The sequence below is a fragment of the Suncus etruscus genome, chromosome 11 (genome assembly GCF_024139225.1).
Source record: "Suncus etruscus isolate mSunEtr1 chromosome 11, mSunEtr1.pri.cur, whole genome shotgun sequence".
NCBI lineage: Eukaryota > Metazoa > Chordata > Mammalia > Eulipotyphla > Soricidae > Suncus > Suncus etruscus.
In genome coordinates, this window is record NC_064858.1 from 77797229 (window position 1) to 77814641 (window position 17413).

The following is a 17413-nucleotide window of genomic DNA, read 5'->3' on the forward strand; positions in this document are numbered from 1 at the left end:
GAGCAATGCTCTTAGCTCTGCACTCAGAAATCACTTGAGATGGTGCTCTGGGAACCATATAGGATGCTGGGGATCATATCCAGGTTGGCCAGATGCAAGGCAAATGCCCTGCACTCTGTATTATTGCTCAGCCTTCTCTCACCTTTCTAAAAAAGTTCTGTTCAATAAATACTATCTTGCTTCACTAAAAAAAATTGCTGCTGTAACTGAGGAGGGTAATTAACAGGAAGCAATCATGTGGGAAGCTTTTCCAACAGACTTTACTTTGAGAACTATTTCTTTTTTACAGCAGTCAGACCTAAGGCAGGAACAATTCTTTAATTCCCTTAACATGAATAAACTAATCTTTAAAATAAAAATTTCTATCTCCTATCATAGGAACTAATGAATGACATATGAAATAGTACTTTGAGGACTATAAAGCACATTTTAAAGATTTTAAAATGAAGTCAAGTCATCATTGAGCACCTGTGACCACATATGAGTCCTCTAGGGCTTATTCCTGAGCATAGAGCCAGGAATGTCTGCTGAGCCCTGCCAGTTGTAGCTCACTATCTTACCCCCCTCCTAATTTTTTAAAATGAGCTACTGGAAATATGAAGTGCTCAGATCAGTTTATTGGTTTTTGACAATAACTTGGAAATATAGCTAAAAGTTGGATTTTATTATATCACCAATAATAAAAGTTATTGTTAATGTTTAGGGCCACACCTATCATACTCTTCATTTCTTTTGTTTTTGTTTTTTTGTTTGTTTGTTTGTTTTGGGCAACACCCGGTGGTGCTCAGGGGTTACTCCTGGCTGTCTGCTCAGAAATAGCTCCTGGCAGGCACAGGGGACCATATGGGACACCGGGATTTGAACCAACCACCTTTGGTCCTGGATCAGTTGCTTGCAACGAAAACGCCACTGTGCTATCTCTCCGGGCCCATACTCTTCATTTCTGATCGTAATTTTCTCATACTTTCTTGTGCTTGTTGACTACCTGTGCCATTTTTCTTTGAACTTATTAAACATTACCAACAGGAGTCTCTAAAGTCATTCTCTAATAATTTATAGAGATAATTTGTGTTTGATGAGCCTTCTGTGTTACTCTTTTCACTCACTAAAAAGGTAGACCTTTATGCACCTTTCCTATTAGCTCCTGCTATGCTGAAGGTAAATCTTTGTTGTTAGCTCTGTAGGAGTCTCTGAGTGATTAGAAAGATAGTTTCTTTTTTCCTCCCCTCCAGTAACAGGAGATATAACTATGATTAGTATGAGATTTGATGAATAGAGCTGTTGCATAACTGCATGGTTAAAGAGACGTAAAGGTTGGGATATGTTGATATGTGAAGGTCGGGAGTGGGGGCTGCTAGTACCTAGTCAAAAGAGTGGGTAATCATTTTCAGTTTCAAAACAGCTGCAGAGATGTCAACCAGGAAATTAATCTCACTTGGGAAAATGGGGTTGGGAGTAAGTAGAGGTTCAGGACATGTGGAGTAGGACCTAATAATGATAGGGAAGATTAGGTGCAGAGGCTGCCAAAAAAATTACCTTTAAAAATTCATTTTGAAGATTGGGGACTATATGGCTTAGACGCAGGGGTCCTCAAACTTTTTAAACAGGGGGCCAATTCACTGTCCCTCAGACCATTGGAGGGTCTGACTGTAGTAAAAACAAAACTTATGAACGAATTCTTAGGCACACTGCATATATCTTATTTTGCAATGAAGAAACAAAACAGATACAAATACATAGTTTGAGGACCACTGGTTAGAGGGATAGACCACATTCTTGGTATTTACAAAGCCCCAGGATCATTGCCCTCTCCTCCTGTACACCATCATTTATAGCTCTGGTAGCCTCTGAACAGCTGAATATGGGCACTGTTCTTCAGGTCTGCAGCATTTGGCAAAGTATAATCGGAAATAGCCCCTTAAAATTATTTTATTATTTTATTTTTTTTAAATGTATTTATTTATTGGTTTTGGGCCACACCTGGTAGCACTCAGGGGTTACTCCTGGCTCTGCACTTAGAAATTGCCCCTAATAAACTGGGAGACAATATAGGATGCCAGGAATCGAACTGGGTCCCTCCCAGGTCAGCTTTAAGCAAGGCAAACGCCCTACCACTGTGCTATCTCTCTGGCCCTTTAAAATTATTTTAAATGGGGCGCAGAGAGATAGCACAGCGGCGTTTGCCTTGCAAGCAGCCGATCCAGGACCAAAGGTGGTTGGTTTGAATCCCGGTGTCCCATATGGTCCCCTGTGCCTGCCAGAGCTATTTCTGAGCAGACAGCCAGGAGTAACCCCTGAGCACCGCTGGGTGTAGCCCAAAAACCAAAAAAAAAAAAAATTATTTTAAATGCCATTTTATTCTTATTATTTCTACCTAGTGTTTTCATCTGAACAAGAAAAGATGGGGGTGGAGAGATAGTACTTGGGTATGGTGCTTGTTTTGCATGTAGCCAATCCAGGTTCAAGTCCCAGCACCTTATATTATCCCCTGAGCACCACCAGAACTAACCCCTGAACATCAATGGATGTGGTACAAAACCAAATAAATAAACAAGGAAAGGGAAAAGATATACCTATATTATGTTCCTTAAGAGTTACTGCACAGAGGGTCCGGAGCAAGAGCACAGTGGTAGGGTATTTTCCTTGCACACAGCTGACCCAGGATGGACCTCGATTTGATCTCTGGCGTCCCATATGGTCCCCCAAGCCAGTAGTGATTTCTGAGCACATAGCCAGGAGTAACCCCTGAGCGTCACTAGGTGTAACCCAAAAAACAAAAACAAAACAAAACAAAAAAATGAGTTACTGCACAGAGCTGAATTAACTTCCTGGGAGGGCCAGAGAGGTAGTTATGGGAGGCCCGGGTTTGATCCCAGCATATATGGTCCTCAGAGGGTGGACCCCTGAGCAGTGACCCCTGAGCCTTTGAGCACCACTGGGTGTGGCCCCCAAATCAAAATGATAACAGTATACTTTCATGAAGTGGATGGGAAGGAGCAGACATTTTTGCTATCTCCTCTGTCTAGTTTACCTGATTAAGTATGCCCTTATTCATTGTCTTTTCCTCCCACTCAGCTTTCCAGATGACCACTGTGTGCTCTTCTACTGTACTCCGTTTTCTCATAGATTCAAGTGTTCTCATGTATGGTGATACTCAGCTTTAATAGAGTAGGTCATATCTAGTAGAGTTATTTTGTTGTTTGTTTGGAGGTTACATCTGGCACTGCTCTGCAGTGCTTGGGGGCTCTTTTAGGTCTCAGGGATTGAACCCAGGTCAACTGCATGTAAAGCAAGGGCCCTGCCCACTATATTCCAGTCCCCTTCATTGGAGGTTTTTTTTTTTTGTTTTTGTTTTTTTTTAATGAGAATCCATACTTGGCTCCAGCGCCTTTGTGAATTTGCTGCAGCCTACCTGTAACATTGAAGGCTATGATATAGCAACTTTCTAATGACTGAGACAGCATGTGAAATGTTCTCTCTGTACTGCTTGTTCCTGTGATTTTTTTCCCATCAAAGTTGTAGTCTCCAGAGAAAACTTGTCCTTTAGATGAGAAGAGCAAAAAACGCGGTGGCTGACTCAGACTCTGGGTCTGTAACCATGAGAACTTGTGTGGGTGGTTCTGTGGAGGTCAGTGGAGTTTAGATATACCAAGGTCAAGTTTTCTAAGTTATTTTCACCTGACTGAAAAAAGAAGCAATGCTGGTTCCAATAAGTAAAAGTTTTGGAAGTGGGAGGCTAACATTTTTATTTGGCATTTGATTAGGCATTTTGTACAATGGGTCTTTTTATTTTCACAGAAATTCAGGCATTTGGTTAGATGTCATCCTTATTTTTTATGTGGGGAAACTGCTAAGAGAAAGTAGAACAGGACTTGAGTGGAATTCTGCTCTTTCCACTCTCCCACACTTCTTATGAGAGGACACAGTACAGAACATTAACCACCCAAACTAATCATTTTTCTCCATCATATAAACTTTTTTATATGGAGGTTCCATACTTCCTTTTGCCTATCCCATTATCTCCATTCTCTCTTATTGCATTGTAAGGATGCTGTTTGATCCCCTGGCTTCCTATATGGTCCTCCAAGCCAGGAGCAATTTCTGAGCACATAGCCAGGAGTAATCCCCGAGCACATAGCCAGGAGTAATCCCTGAGCGTCACTGGGTGTGACCCCCCCCCAAAAAAAAAAAGGAGAGACAAAACTCTGGAAGAAAATATAAGATACTTAATGAACAAAGACAAGAGAAATAATCTCTGAATTATAGGAATTCGAGAAGGGGAAAAAAATAGTAAAGGGGAAGAACAAGTAGTTAATAACAGAGAAATACCCACCCTTGGGAAAGATGTTTCTCTACAAATCCAACAGCCAACCCAGGATGTACAGTGGTTTGAATCCCGGCATCCTATATGGTCCCCTAAGCCTGCCAAAAGCAATTTCTGAACACAGAGCCAGCAGTAACCCCTGAGCACCATGGTGAGTGACCCCCCCCACCAAAAAAAAATAAATCCAAGAGGCAAAAAGAGTACCAAGCAAAATTAGACCATAACAGAACACTACCAAGACATTTAGTAATCCAAATGTCAAGAGAGAGAGAGAGAGGAGAGAGAGAGAGAGAGAGAGAGAGAGAGAGAGAGAGAGAGAGAGAGAGAGAGAGAGAGAGAGAGAGAGAGAGAGAACTCTTTAAAGCAGTAGGGAAGGAAAAAAAACCTCAAGTATAAAGGAAACAACATAAGAATCAAACCAGATCTTCCATTTGAAAAATCCAGGCAAGAAAAGAGTAGAATGACATATTCAAACTACTGAATGAGAGATACTTTCAACCTCTAGTCCACTACCCAGTGAAACTCTCATTTACATGGGAGGATTAAAAACATTCTCAGACAAAAAAGAACTCGAAACATTTGCACTAGTCAAACTGACCCTAAATGAGCTACTCAAATAGCAATTACACAACACCAATTCCCAATTGTAACAATAACCCTAGGAAATATAATGGTACAACACCCCCTTTCTGTCAATAGTTTCCTTAAATGTCAATGAATTAAACTCTCCCATCAAGAACAGATACAGCTGTTTAGATTGAGCAGGCGTCCAATCAACTGTTCTAATGCTGGGGGCTTCTCAGAAACCTAATATGGTAGCAAACAACAGTTCACAGAAAATAAAGGTGGGCTGCAAATCAGCAGCAGTGGCAGTGGTAGTTTCTTCTTGGGCTGAGAATCTATTTTTCACTTTTCTATCTTTTCATTTTGGGAGCTGGTTGGAAACTGGCCGGGGTAAGAGGGATGTTCCGCTTCCTGAGGAGTTAAGAACTGAGGGTAAAAGGGATAAATGGGGGTAAATAACAAATGAGGGTTAAGAGAGTGATGGGCTAGAAATGAATTTCTAAGGTGATAAGTGAAAGGGGGAAGGAAGGGCTATACATAATAGGGAGAAGAACAGTATACAACATAAACAGACATTATGTAAATTACAAATGGACATTAGATATTGAGGTGTCAACGCATACACTCATGTATACACATAAACACTGAGGATCAATCTATGGGTTACAGCTGAAAAGCTGAACCAAGGTTAAATGGGACAGAATGCTGAAAAAATATAAGCCAGCAAGTCAGATATAAAGGTTTTCCATTTTCTAGGCCAATCATGATTGGTAAGAGTACACTTCACTGAAGAAAAGCTTCATGGGTTAGATTGTATAGAGAGCATTCTTAAAAACAATCATAATTTTCAAGTGTAGAAAACTAAGTAATATGGTAATGAGTACTGTAAGAGGAGTCTACACCATGAAGTATTGTCTAGTGGGTCTTGAGTATCTGGTTTCCTTTCCTAAAAGTAATCTAAAATCATGAGCATTAATGGTATAAGGGTAAACTACCTACAATTGAAACAGATTACAATAACATATTCAGTGAATAAGCTCTGTAACAGGAGTTCATTGCATGCAGTTGCATATTCCATTGCTATATGTGGACAAAAATATTAGATTATATTAGCAAGCATAATCAAGTAGAAAATAGATTTTTGTTGTGACATTATCATAATGAGCCCTGTCTTGTGAGTCTAATATAGTATAGCATTGCAATGTGGACGTGGATATATCTACAGTACTACTGTGTATAAAAAGATCAAGAAGTTATTATAGACAGTAAAATTAAAACTACTTATAGTGAGCACTGTAGTGCTTGGATCAAATAGTGAAATGGAGTGAGTCAATACTGCCCATGATGCTTTTCATGAATAGTGGTATGCATAGTACATAATTTATTTATAGTTTCTGGGTCACAAAAGAATAGCTGAAGACTTTCTGGCTCAAAGATCAATGTTTGAGGGTTATTATTTGGTTTATTGGAGACCATGCAGTTCTAGGGATCTAACTCAGGGCTCCTACATGTAATGTATACAATCTATTGAGTTGAACTATCCCCTGGTCTTACGAACATTGTTTTCATGCTGAGTCACTATTTGTCAACATGTCTTTTTGTTGTTGTTGTTTTTTGGGCCACACCTGGTGATGCTCAGGTTACTCCTGGCTATGCACTCAGAAATTGCTCCTGGCTTGGAGAAATATATGGGATGCCAGGGGATCGAACCGCTATCCATCCTATGTCAGCCGCATGCAAGGCAAACACCCTACCACTGTGCTATGCTCTGGCCCTTGTCAACATATCTTAATCACATGTTGCACATCTTGCCATCCCTAACATTCTTCAATTGGCCACATATTATTTTCTAATAATGTGTTGTGATTATTAGAAAGCAAGTTATTATATCAAATGGAGAAAAAAGAAGTCAAGTAGCAAAACCTTTTAACTTTTTGTTTTGTTTTGTTTTTGTGAGTCACACCTGGCAGGGGTTACTCCTAGCTCTACGCTCAGAAATCGCTCCTGGCAGGCTCGGGAGACCATATGGGATGCTGGGATTCGAACCACTGTCCTTCTGCATGCAAGGCAAACACTGTACCTCTATGCTATCTCTCCTTCCCAACCTTTTATTTTTTAAAAAAATAATAATAGAAGGAAGTGGTGATGATATAGAAAGGAATTCAAGTACTCCTTCATATTTTAAATTTGTATTTAATTTTTTATTTAAGCACGTGATTGCAGAAATTTTTGAAGTTGGATTTCAGTCATTGAATGTACACCTCCCTTCCCAGTATAACTTTTCCATCACCAATGTTTCCCATTTCCCTCATCCCCACTACCCCTTCCCCTGTCTGTCTTCAGGGCAGGCATTCTACTGCTCTCTCTCACTATGATTGTCATGGTTGTCAGTGCAGCTAGTGTTCTGATTGCGCTCACCACTCTGTGGTAAGTTTCATATCATGGGCTGTCCTTTTGGCCCTTCTTTCTATTGTCTCTGGATGTTATTACCATACAGTCTTTTATTTTTCTTATATCCCACATGTGAGTAAGACTACCCCTCTCTATCTGACTCATTTCACTCAACATAATAGCCCCCATGTCCATCTATAAATAGGCAAATTTCATGACTTGATTTTTCCCAATCACTGCATAGTATTCTATTGTACTACTGCTTCAAGTTTAGAAGAAACAAGGAGAAAGAAATTTTTTGACTCTTTAAAAGAAAGAAAAATAAAAAGAAGCCTTAAGTGTTATAATAAGGAAACTTACAGTTTGGTTTTGTTATAACCCTGGCAATAAAACATTATGTAGGACTTTGTATGGTATGTTCTGAAATTCTGTCAATTGCTGCTAAACCTTTCAAATTCAGTAGTTATTTGTATTCAAAGCATTGTGACCTTAACAAATATGTCATTGGAATTTATTTTTGTTTGTTTTTGGCTACACCCTTATGGTTAGCCATGTGCAAGGCAAACGCCTTACATCTATACTATCTCTCCAGTCCATGGCTGACCTGAGTTTTATCCCTAGCATTCCATAGAATCTCCAAAGACCTGCCTGGAATGATCCCTGAGCACAGAACAGGAGCAAGCTCTGAGCATTGCTGGGTGTGGCCCCAAAACAAAATCAGAAAAACAAAAATAGAGGCTATAATTAACATAAGCTTCCATATTAATGAGCAAGTTGTTAAGGGAATAAAGAAATTGAGGTGTTCTGCTGTTCAACTTGAATCAACTCAAATGAGAAATCATTCTAGTCTGTTTTGCTTTGTGTGAGTAAAGCAAAAAGGAAGATTTAGGGAAGAACTTTTTTTTCCTGCTTTTTGGGCCACACCCTGTGACGCATAGGGGTTACTCCTTGGCTATGCACTCAGAAATCGCTCCTGGCTTGGAGGACCATAGGAAACATGGGGATCAAAACAAGGTAGGTCCAATATCAGCCACTTGCAAGGCAAATGCCCTTCTGCTGTGCTATAGCTCCAGCTCCAGGGAAGAACTTCTTGTTTTTAATATATTCACCTGGACTAACCACTGAGATATTTAGTTTTCTTGAATATATTCAAGTGCAGGACTTAGACAAGGGCAAATGTCAATGTGCATGAATAGTGCTCTGAACCTGACTGATTAATGATACGTTCAAAAATAAATGGTGTTGTCCACCTGGATACTTTGTCCCATCGATATATGTTTTACCAGAGCATTTAGCTGTAATACTTCTACTGAGTTAAATATTTATAAATGATATGGTATTGATAATAAATGAAATTTATAATTAAGCAGTTTATTTTAGGCTATTTGTGATATTATAAGAAAGGATGGATTTCTCTTCAGAATTTTTCAGGAGCCATACCTGCTAGTGTCTGTTCCCGGTTTGATTCTTGGAGAGCATTTCTAGTGGCACTTGGAAACTATGAGGTGCTTCTCTATATTTGAAATTTATCTCTAGAAATTTTATTTTATATTGTTATAGTTAATACAGATTTAATTAGATTTCAATACATTCTATTATAAATACTGTTATAAATTGGGTCTCATTTCTAGGTCATCATATGCAAAATTTTTGTTTTGTTTTGTTTTTGGGTCACACCTGGCAGTGCTCAGGGGTTACTCCTGGCTCTATGCTCAGAAATTGCTGCTAGCAGGCTCAGGGGACCATATGGGGTGCCAGGATTCGAACCACCGACCTTCTGCATGCAAGGCAAATGCCTTACCTCCATGCTATCTCTCTGGCCTGCAAAATTATTTCTTTCACCATTCTATGGGGATAAAAAGTTGAAAACCACTATTTTGGGGAATATACCAGGAAGAGGAAGCACATGGTTAGAGTGGTTCTATTAAAGGCAGAAAGTTAGTACCAGATATGTTTGTTCTTCTCTTTAGTTCAGCTCTTTTTTCTCTTCTAATTTTATAATAATCGAGCTCACAATTTTGGGGGCTGGTTTAAGTGGTTCTTTAGGAGATAATTATGTGTTTTTATGTGCCATGGATTCATGACTCTGTATAGCTAACTCTTTGACCTTTTCCCATTTCTTTCACCTTGCTTTGGACATACTGGTGTTCTTTAACTTGGAACTAGCTTTGTACATCCCACCACAGAGCCTATGTACTTAGTCATCTCTCAACTGGAATATTCTTCTCCTATGACTTCTTTTTTTTGGGTCACACCCGGCAGCGCTCAGGGGTTCCTCCTGGCTCTACACTCAGAAATCGCTCCTGGCAGGCTCGGGGGACCATATGGGTTGCCAGGATTCGAACCTTCTGTGTCTAAGGCAAACGCCTTACCGCTGTGCTATCTCTCCAGCCTCCTATGACTTTTAATGACTTATCATCACTCAAATGTTCCTTTACTCATTTTAGCTAAAGTCTCACTTTTCTATTCTAACCCCAGACAAATATCCTAGCACTTAATTTTATTCACAATATCAACAGATGAAATACATTTTTGTTTTTATGAGATGTTTCCAAAACTAGATTATGCTCCCAGAGCACAGGAACTTTGTGCTGTTCTCTGTTGTATCTTCAGCAATCACGATAGGATCTGACACAATTAGTTCTTTCTATCTCCTTTAGTATCATCTGATATATCTCATTGAAATATTAAAAGACTACAAGTAGCATATTATAATGAAACATAATTTGTTAATGAATGGTATTTTACTAGAATGGCATTCAATCTAATCATTTCACACTTCATAGTGTTGACTAATAATCTAGAATCTCACTTATTAGCATACATCTTTGCTGATTTTATTATTTTATTTTATTTTGGTTTTTGGTGGTGCTCAGGGCTTACTACTGGCTCTGTGCTCAGAAATCCCTCCTGGCAGGCACAGGGGACCATATAGGATGCCAGAATTGGAACCACCATTGGTCCTGGGTCGGTTGCTTGCAAGGCAAACGCCCTATCGCTGTGCTATCTCTCCAGCCCCTGATTTTATTTTTAATGTTTCAGTGAGGTTGCAATGTAACTTATGATCAGTATTCTGCTTATCAGAGATATCCTGATACGTGCTTGAGTCAAAATTGGACTACCCTAAGGTAGAATGACGGTTAATGGATGTGATTATACCAGATATTTTATTCTTCTGCCTCTTAATAAACTTAATAAACTTCTGATCATCATCTTTTTTTTTACATTTTTGCTTTATCATTTGGAAATTTAGTGATAGAGAGGACAAAAAAAATGAAGAGAGAAATAGAGAAAGGGATGTTAGAGAAACTCTCTGAAAGACTATTCATATATAGTAGTGAAGGGGCCTATAAAAGATTCCCAAAAGAAGAAACAGAGCGTATTATTTTTATGTTTTGTTTTGTTTTGTTTTGTTTTAGGATCATACCTCCACAGTGCTTATTAGGGTTTACCTCTGGCTCTGCCCTCTGAGTTTACTTCTGGCAGTGTTTGGGGAATTATATGTGGTGCCAGGAGTCAAACTTGACTCATGTCAAGTGTGAACACATTCTTAGGAAACCCATTGCTCCAGAAAGATGAAGTTGGAGTGAGTAACTTTTCCAGAAGTCCTTTTTATCTAGAGAGTCTTAAATTAAGTTTTTCATTCTTAGATTGGCTTGGACAATTTTAAAACTTTCATGCCATAATGAAGAATTCATTCATCATAAAACAAATTCATTGTTTTTTGTATTTCTTTTTTGGCTGACTTAGTGGTACTGAGGGCTTACTCTTTTATTTATTTATTTATTTATTTATTTATTTATTTATTTTTGGTTTTTGGGCCACACCCAGCAGCTCTCATGAGTAACTCCTGGCTCTATGCCCAGAAATAGCTCCTGGCAGGCTCAGGGGACCATATGGGATGCCGGGATTCAAACCACCATCCTTCTGCATGCAAGGCAAATGCACTACTTCCATACTATCTCTCTGGCCAGAGGGCTTACTCTTGATTCTGTACTCAATGGTCACTCCTGTAGGGTTTGGGGACCATATATGTCGTATTGGGAGTTTGGTCCATGTTGTTCACTTCCAAGTCAAGCACCTTGCTTATTGTACTATCTGATTCGGGTTGTACATTGTTTTTGTGGTCTCTTTCAGATCAGAGACCCTTTTAGGTCATTTTGCATACTCTTGTAAAGCCCTTAAAGGGCTGTTTTTCTGAGGGAGACTTTTAGAAGCTGTTCCATTTTCTAAACACTATGTTCATGTTTCATGTTTCACAATGACCATGTGAAAAAATCTGTACTTTGCTATATGAGATACTTCAAGAGAAAGATTCTAATTTAGAACTTTGAGGAGCCTAATGATGGATAATGGAAAGTTAGATGGGTTAATGTTGAAGCACAGCATATAGCAGGTACATACGAAAATGTTATCCAAGGATTCTAAAGAATTAAAGGAAGAACAAACTACATTTGGTCTAGGAGATATGAATACCAAGAAGGAAGGTAGATTTCCCTTGAAATTTTGTTAAGTAAAAACTTTTTATTTGGAGGTGATGAGGAAGGGAAGGGAAACAATAAGAAAAAGAAAGATAGCAAAATGTTCTGGAGAGAATGCAGGCTTCTTCAAAGGAGGAGAGAGCTGTTACACATCCTAGAGTTAAAATATGAAAGTATACATTTCAAGAGAGATGTGGGCAACATATCCAGGTCACACCATGTTCATGGCCTGGCAGCTTTCTCCAATGGTGGAGAGAGCCCCAGTACATATCCCAGAGTGGAAGTAGGAAAGTGTACATCTCAAAAAGGAAGATATAGGTGACATGTGCATGTGGTACCAGGTACATGACTGGCAAAGCACCATACATGGGTCCAGGGAGCATTTTTGCCTCTCTGAATTTTTTAAAAAGTGAGTCAGGTTAGTGTTTAGGAAGCATAGACACCTTTATGAAATAGAAGTTTGACTTTGGGGCCGGAGAGATAGCATGGAGGCAGGGCATTTGCCTTACATGCAAAAGGATGGTGGTTCGAATCCTGGCATCCCATATGGTCCCCTGAGTCTGCCAGGAGCAATTTCTGAGCGTAGAGCCAGGAGTAACCCCTGAGCACTGCCAGGTGTGACCTAAAAACCAAAAAAAGAAAAAAAAAGTTTGACTTAGGTAGTAAAAAGAGTTTAAAATAATAGTCGGTACAACAGTCCAGGCTATGAGGAAGAGACAGAGTCAAAACTAGGCCATTCTATTGCTGGTGTAGATGGAGAAGTTTTGCATTTCCAGATCCCCTTATGCAGAATCACAGCTGCAGTTTTCCACAGGAGGGTAACTGCAGTTATCCACAAGGTTTTCAGGCTTTTGCAGGTGACTGCAATAAGCTGCAAATTCACCTGCTATTTGGTAGCTGCTTGGTTGCTGCTCAGCTGCAAGGGCTCAAGTATCCTTTTAATTCCCTGTGCAGTCTGAAGCCTGATGTTGCAGCCTGGGGGTTTCAGAGAGAGAAATGGAAAATCACTAGCCAGAGGTGAGGGGTGGTTGGGGTGGGGTGGGGATGTGTTCCGGGTTTAACAGAGATAGAGAGATAGATACAAAGCAGGAAGCATCTCACCAATGCTTTATCTCTGGCCTCCTGTGGAACAGCAGGCACTATTCTGGTCACTATTCTACCTCCACCCAATGAGTCCAAGTTTTTTCTTTTATCCGAGTCCAACTACCAATACATCAGTACCCATTTGTGCATCCTGGAAAATGAAATAAGCCTGACTGTAGTATGTAGTTGTGACCAGAGTAGTACTTCAGGAACATTAATTTGGTGTGTGTAATAGGAAGGAGACTCCTGCTATTATCAAAATGAGACAAAGGTTTGACATAGTCATCTGTAGGATGTTGTGTGAGTGACAAGGGGGTGAGGTGGAAATCTAAAGTGACTCTGAGCTGTCAAGCCTGAAAAGTTGAAAAAGTAATAATACTGTTGCTCAAAGTGGTTTGACGGAGAAAATAGAGGATAAAGTAGAAGAAACTTAGGAGAACATGACTGCACTGGCAAAATTTCTTTTCACAATAAGTGAATCTTGAGCATGGTTGTAGCTGATGGTAAGGATGTGTGGAGGTAAAAGACAGAATAGTTGATGGTTATGCTTTTAATGTGGAGGTAGAAGCCAGGAAGGTGGGAGCCAGGCGAGACAGAGTGAATTCACATGAGAAAACCTATGTTTTTTGCAGCAAAATAGAAAGTGAGGTGACATGCTTATAGGAAGGAAATTTGGGTAAGATTGTGGATATGAAGAAATTAACTAAAGATCGAAACAGCTTTTTGTGATGGAAGTTATGGGGAGCCAATATCAGATTAAATACAAGTAGCAGTAATGGCTTAAATGGGGTACAGCCAAGGCTTTGTGTTGGAGGTTATAGTATCCCCAAAGCTAATATTTCTAGGCTCAGGCATTGTTACTTAATGCAGGAGAAGCCAAGTGAGAAATGTTTACAAGTATCAAACAAAATAAGGTTGTTAGAAGCAATAGAGATGTAGGAAAGGAAATATTAGGACTGTTGTGGAGTAACCCCTGAGTGCGGCCGGGTGTGACCCAAAAACTAAAAATAAATAAATAAATAAAATAAAATAAAAAGATTTTTCAAAAATTGTCAAAAAATGTGCATGTATAGTGATTATGACTTAATTCCTTCATGCTTTCTTCCTTTATCTCCTGTTATTGTCCTGAAACCTTATTTTAGAAAACCAATTAAGTAATATGTTGCATGTTGCTTTCTTTGGATATACTTAATCCTTCTGCACGTCTAAACTTAGATGGAGATGGTTAAACCAGGGAACATCTGGCTTAAGTCTTTTTAAAAAGTTTTCTTTAGAAACTATCAGGATGATGTTCAAGTGTGGAGTTGTAAGTCTGCCTGATCTATGGACAGAAAACAATATGTTCTTAACAGTTGCACTATTGCAAAATGGATGTATGATCCAGGTATTTGGACACTACTTTTTTGTACTGCTGGTCCTATATCAGAAATATTTCCTTTTATCATTACTTGCTTTTATTTTTTTATTGAGACCAATGTAAATTACAAGTCTTTCACAGTTATATTTAAGGTACATAGTGACAGTGAATTAGGGCAATTCCTACCACCAGTGTTGACCTCCCTTTGCCATTGTTCCAAGCATGCTTCCCCTGTTTCCACCCTTAGCCCCTTGGACTGCTAGTGAATAATTTCCTTTTCTGTATAGCTTGTTGTAGGTTGAGTCTCTTGATTCTATTGTAATTGACTTTGGGTTGGGTATGTAGGGCTGATTTTTTTTTCATTAAATGTTCACAAGATTACTTGCCTCTGGTACCATGCTTTTTTTTCTTCTTCTTAATTATGGAGCAGAACAAGCTGATTCATGTTCTGTGGTTCTGTTGAAAAAGAAAAATAAGTGGGGATGAGCCCCTATGTAGAAGCTATGAATTTAAATTTAAAGGAAGAAAGAAAACGAAAAAAAAAAAAGCAAAACCACACCAAATAAAAAAAAAAAGGAGGCTTTTCTGCCCAAGACAGCCAAGAAGACGCCATTGAACACAATCTCCAGGGCCCAAACCCAGAGAGCCATTATAAAAGACTGCTGCCTTGCTTCCTGTCTGCTTTTCTGCCCAAGACAGCCAAGAAGATGCCATCGAATATAATCTCCAGGGCTCAAACCCAATAAGGTGGAGCCAGAGGAGCTCAATGCTCCACTTCACTCCGCAGCCGTGCACATCTTAACCCATGAACCAAGAATAACACATAGTAAAAACCACTATACAAGTGTTGCAATGGGGAAACAATGCATAACAACACCACACATAGAGAATGAATGAAGATGACCTGAAAAACCTCTCAGATAAGGAGTTTAGAGTATTAATATGAAAGTTTTTCAAAGAACTCAAAGCAAGCATAGACTGATCTGAACAGACAATAATAACAGAACTTACAACTGAAATAAGAGGTCTGAAAAGTTCAGTAGATGAAATGAACACCTTAATGAAAAGCCTCTCCAAAGGAGTAAAAGTAGCTGAGGGCAGGGTCTGTGAGCCAGAGGATGAGATGCAGAACAACTCCATACAGCAGAAGAGATTGGAAAAGAACCTTAAAGCAAATGATCAGATAATGAATAAACTACTCAAAAAATGTGAACAGAGGAAAATAGAAGTCTTTGATAAACTCAACAGAAACAACATAGGAATCATTGTAGTTCCAGAGACTCAGGAAGAGAATATTAAGAAGAGTTGGAGGAAATGTGAGAAGAAGAGAAAGAGGAAGAAGAGGAAGAAGAAACGGGAAGAAGAATAAAAAGAAAAAAGGAAATAGGGTTGGAGTAATAGCACTGTGGCGTTTACCTTGCAAGCAGCCTATCCAGGATCTAAGGTGGCTGGTTCGAATCCTGGCAACCTAAGGTGGTTGGTTCGAATCCCGGCGACCCATATGGTCCCTGGTGCCTGCCAGGAGCTATTTCTGAGCAGATAGCCAGGAATAACCTCTAAGCACTGCCGGGTGTGGCCCAAAAACCAAAAACCAAAAACCAAAAAAAAAAAAAAAAAAAAAAAAAGAAAAGAAAAGAAAAGAAAAAAGGAAGAAGAGGGAAGAGGAGGAGGAAAGGAGGAAGAACAAGTAGAGGAAGAAGAGGAGAAAAAAGAAAAAGAAGACAAGAAAAAAGAAAGAAGGGGGAAGAAGAGGAAGAAAATGAAGAGGAGAAAGAAAGGAAGAAGTAGAAGAGGAGGAGAAGAAGAGAAAGAGAAAGAAGAGAAAGAAGAGGGGGAAATGAAAAATGGACTGAAGTTTTATTTTTAATTTCTTTTCTTATAATAGTGTCTTTTTAAAGCACCATGATTATAAACATGTCTGTAGTTGGATTTCAGTTAAAAAAACAAAAAACAAAAAGAACAAAAAGAATGTGGATGAGCCCAATCCCATGGCAGGCTCTGGAGCATGACAGATAATAATAAAATAAAATAAAATAAAATAAAACTGTGTGCAAGGCAAATGACTGACTCAATAAGCTCTCTTTCTCTGGCCCAGAATAAAAAAGAAAAAAAATTTGCCTCGGGGCTGGTGAGGTGGCGCTAGAGGTAAGGTGTTTGCCTTGCAAGCGCTTGCCAAGGAAGGACCAGGGTTCGATCCCCCAGCGTCCCATATGGTCCCCCCAAGCCAGGGGCAATTTCTGAGCAGTTAGCCAGGCGTAATCCCTGAGCACCAAACGGGTGTGGCCCCAAAAACAAAACAAAACAAAACAAAAAATACTGCCTCAGAAAATCAAGTAACTCAAAGTAATTATATAGAAAGGTGAAAGACCTATACAAAGAAAACTATGAGGTCGGAGCAGTGGCACAAGCGGTTGCGTGTTTGCCTGGCACACGCTGGCCTAGGATGGACCGAGGTTCAATCCCCCAGCATTCCATATGGTCCCCCAAGCCTGGAGCGATTTCTGAGCGCATAGCCAGGAGTAACCCCTGAGTGTGGCCCAAAAACTGGGTGTGGCCCAAAAACCAAATAAAAAAATAAAAAAGAAAAAGAAAACTACAAAACACTGCTTTAAGAAATGAAGGAAGGCACAAGGAAATGGAATAACATATCCTGTTCATAAATTGACATCATTAAAATGTCAGTACTTCTAAAAGCAGATTTAAAGAAATTCCCTTAAGGAAACCCATGACATTTTTCAAAGAAATAAACACACTTGATATTCATATGGACTAATAATCTCCATGAATAGCTAAAAAATCTTTGGAGAAAAGAAGATGGAACACATCACTTTTCTCAACTTTACACTATAATAAAAGCAGTAATCATTAAAATAGCATAGTACTGGAATAAAGACAAATTTTCTGATCAGTGGAATAGTCTTGAATATCCTGAAACTGTCCTGATATATGATATATGATTCTGAACTGACCTGATATATGATTAATTAATCTTTGAAAAAGTGTCAAGAAAAGTCTCTTCAACCAATTGTGTTGGAAAAACTGGTCAACTACATGTAAAAAGTGAAGTCAGACCTCTCTTTAATGCCGTGTACAAAGGTCAAATTAAAATGGTTTAAATACTTTAATTTCAAATCTGAAGCCATAGGTACATAGAGGAAAAAAAGAAAAGAAAAAAAAAGGTTTTTTTGTTTGTGTTTTGTTTTGTGTTTGTTG

General features: G+C 39.1%; 1 protein-coding gene across 4 annotated transcripts in view; it reads left to right on the forward strand.

The window, feature by feature from the left end:
- The window catches only part of SLC4A8 (solute carrier family 4 member 8), an 829308-nt gene that overhangs the window by 725598 nt on the left and 86297 nt on the right, over positions 1–17413 (forward strand). The gene's annotated exons all lie outside the window — the stretch shown is intronic.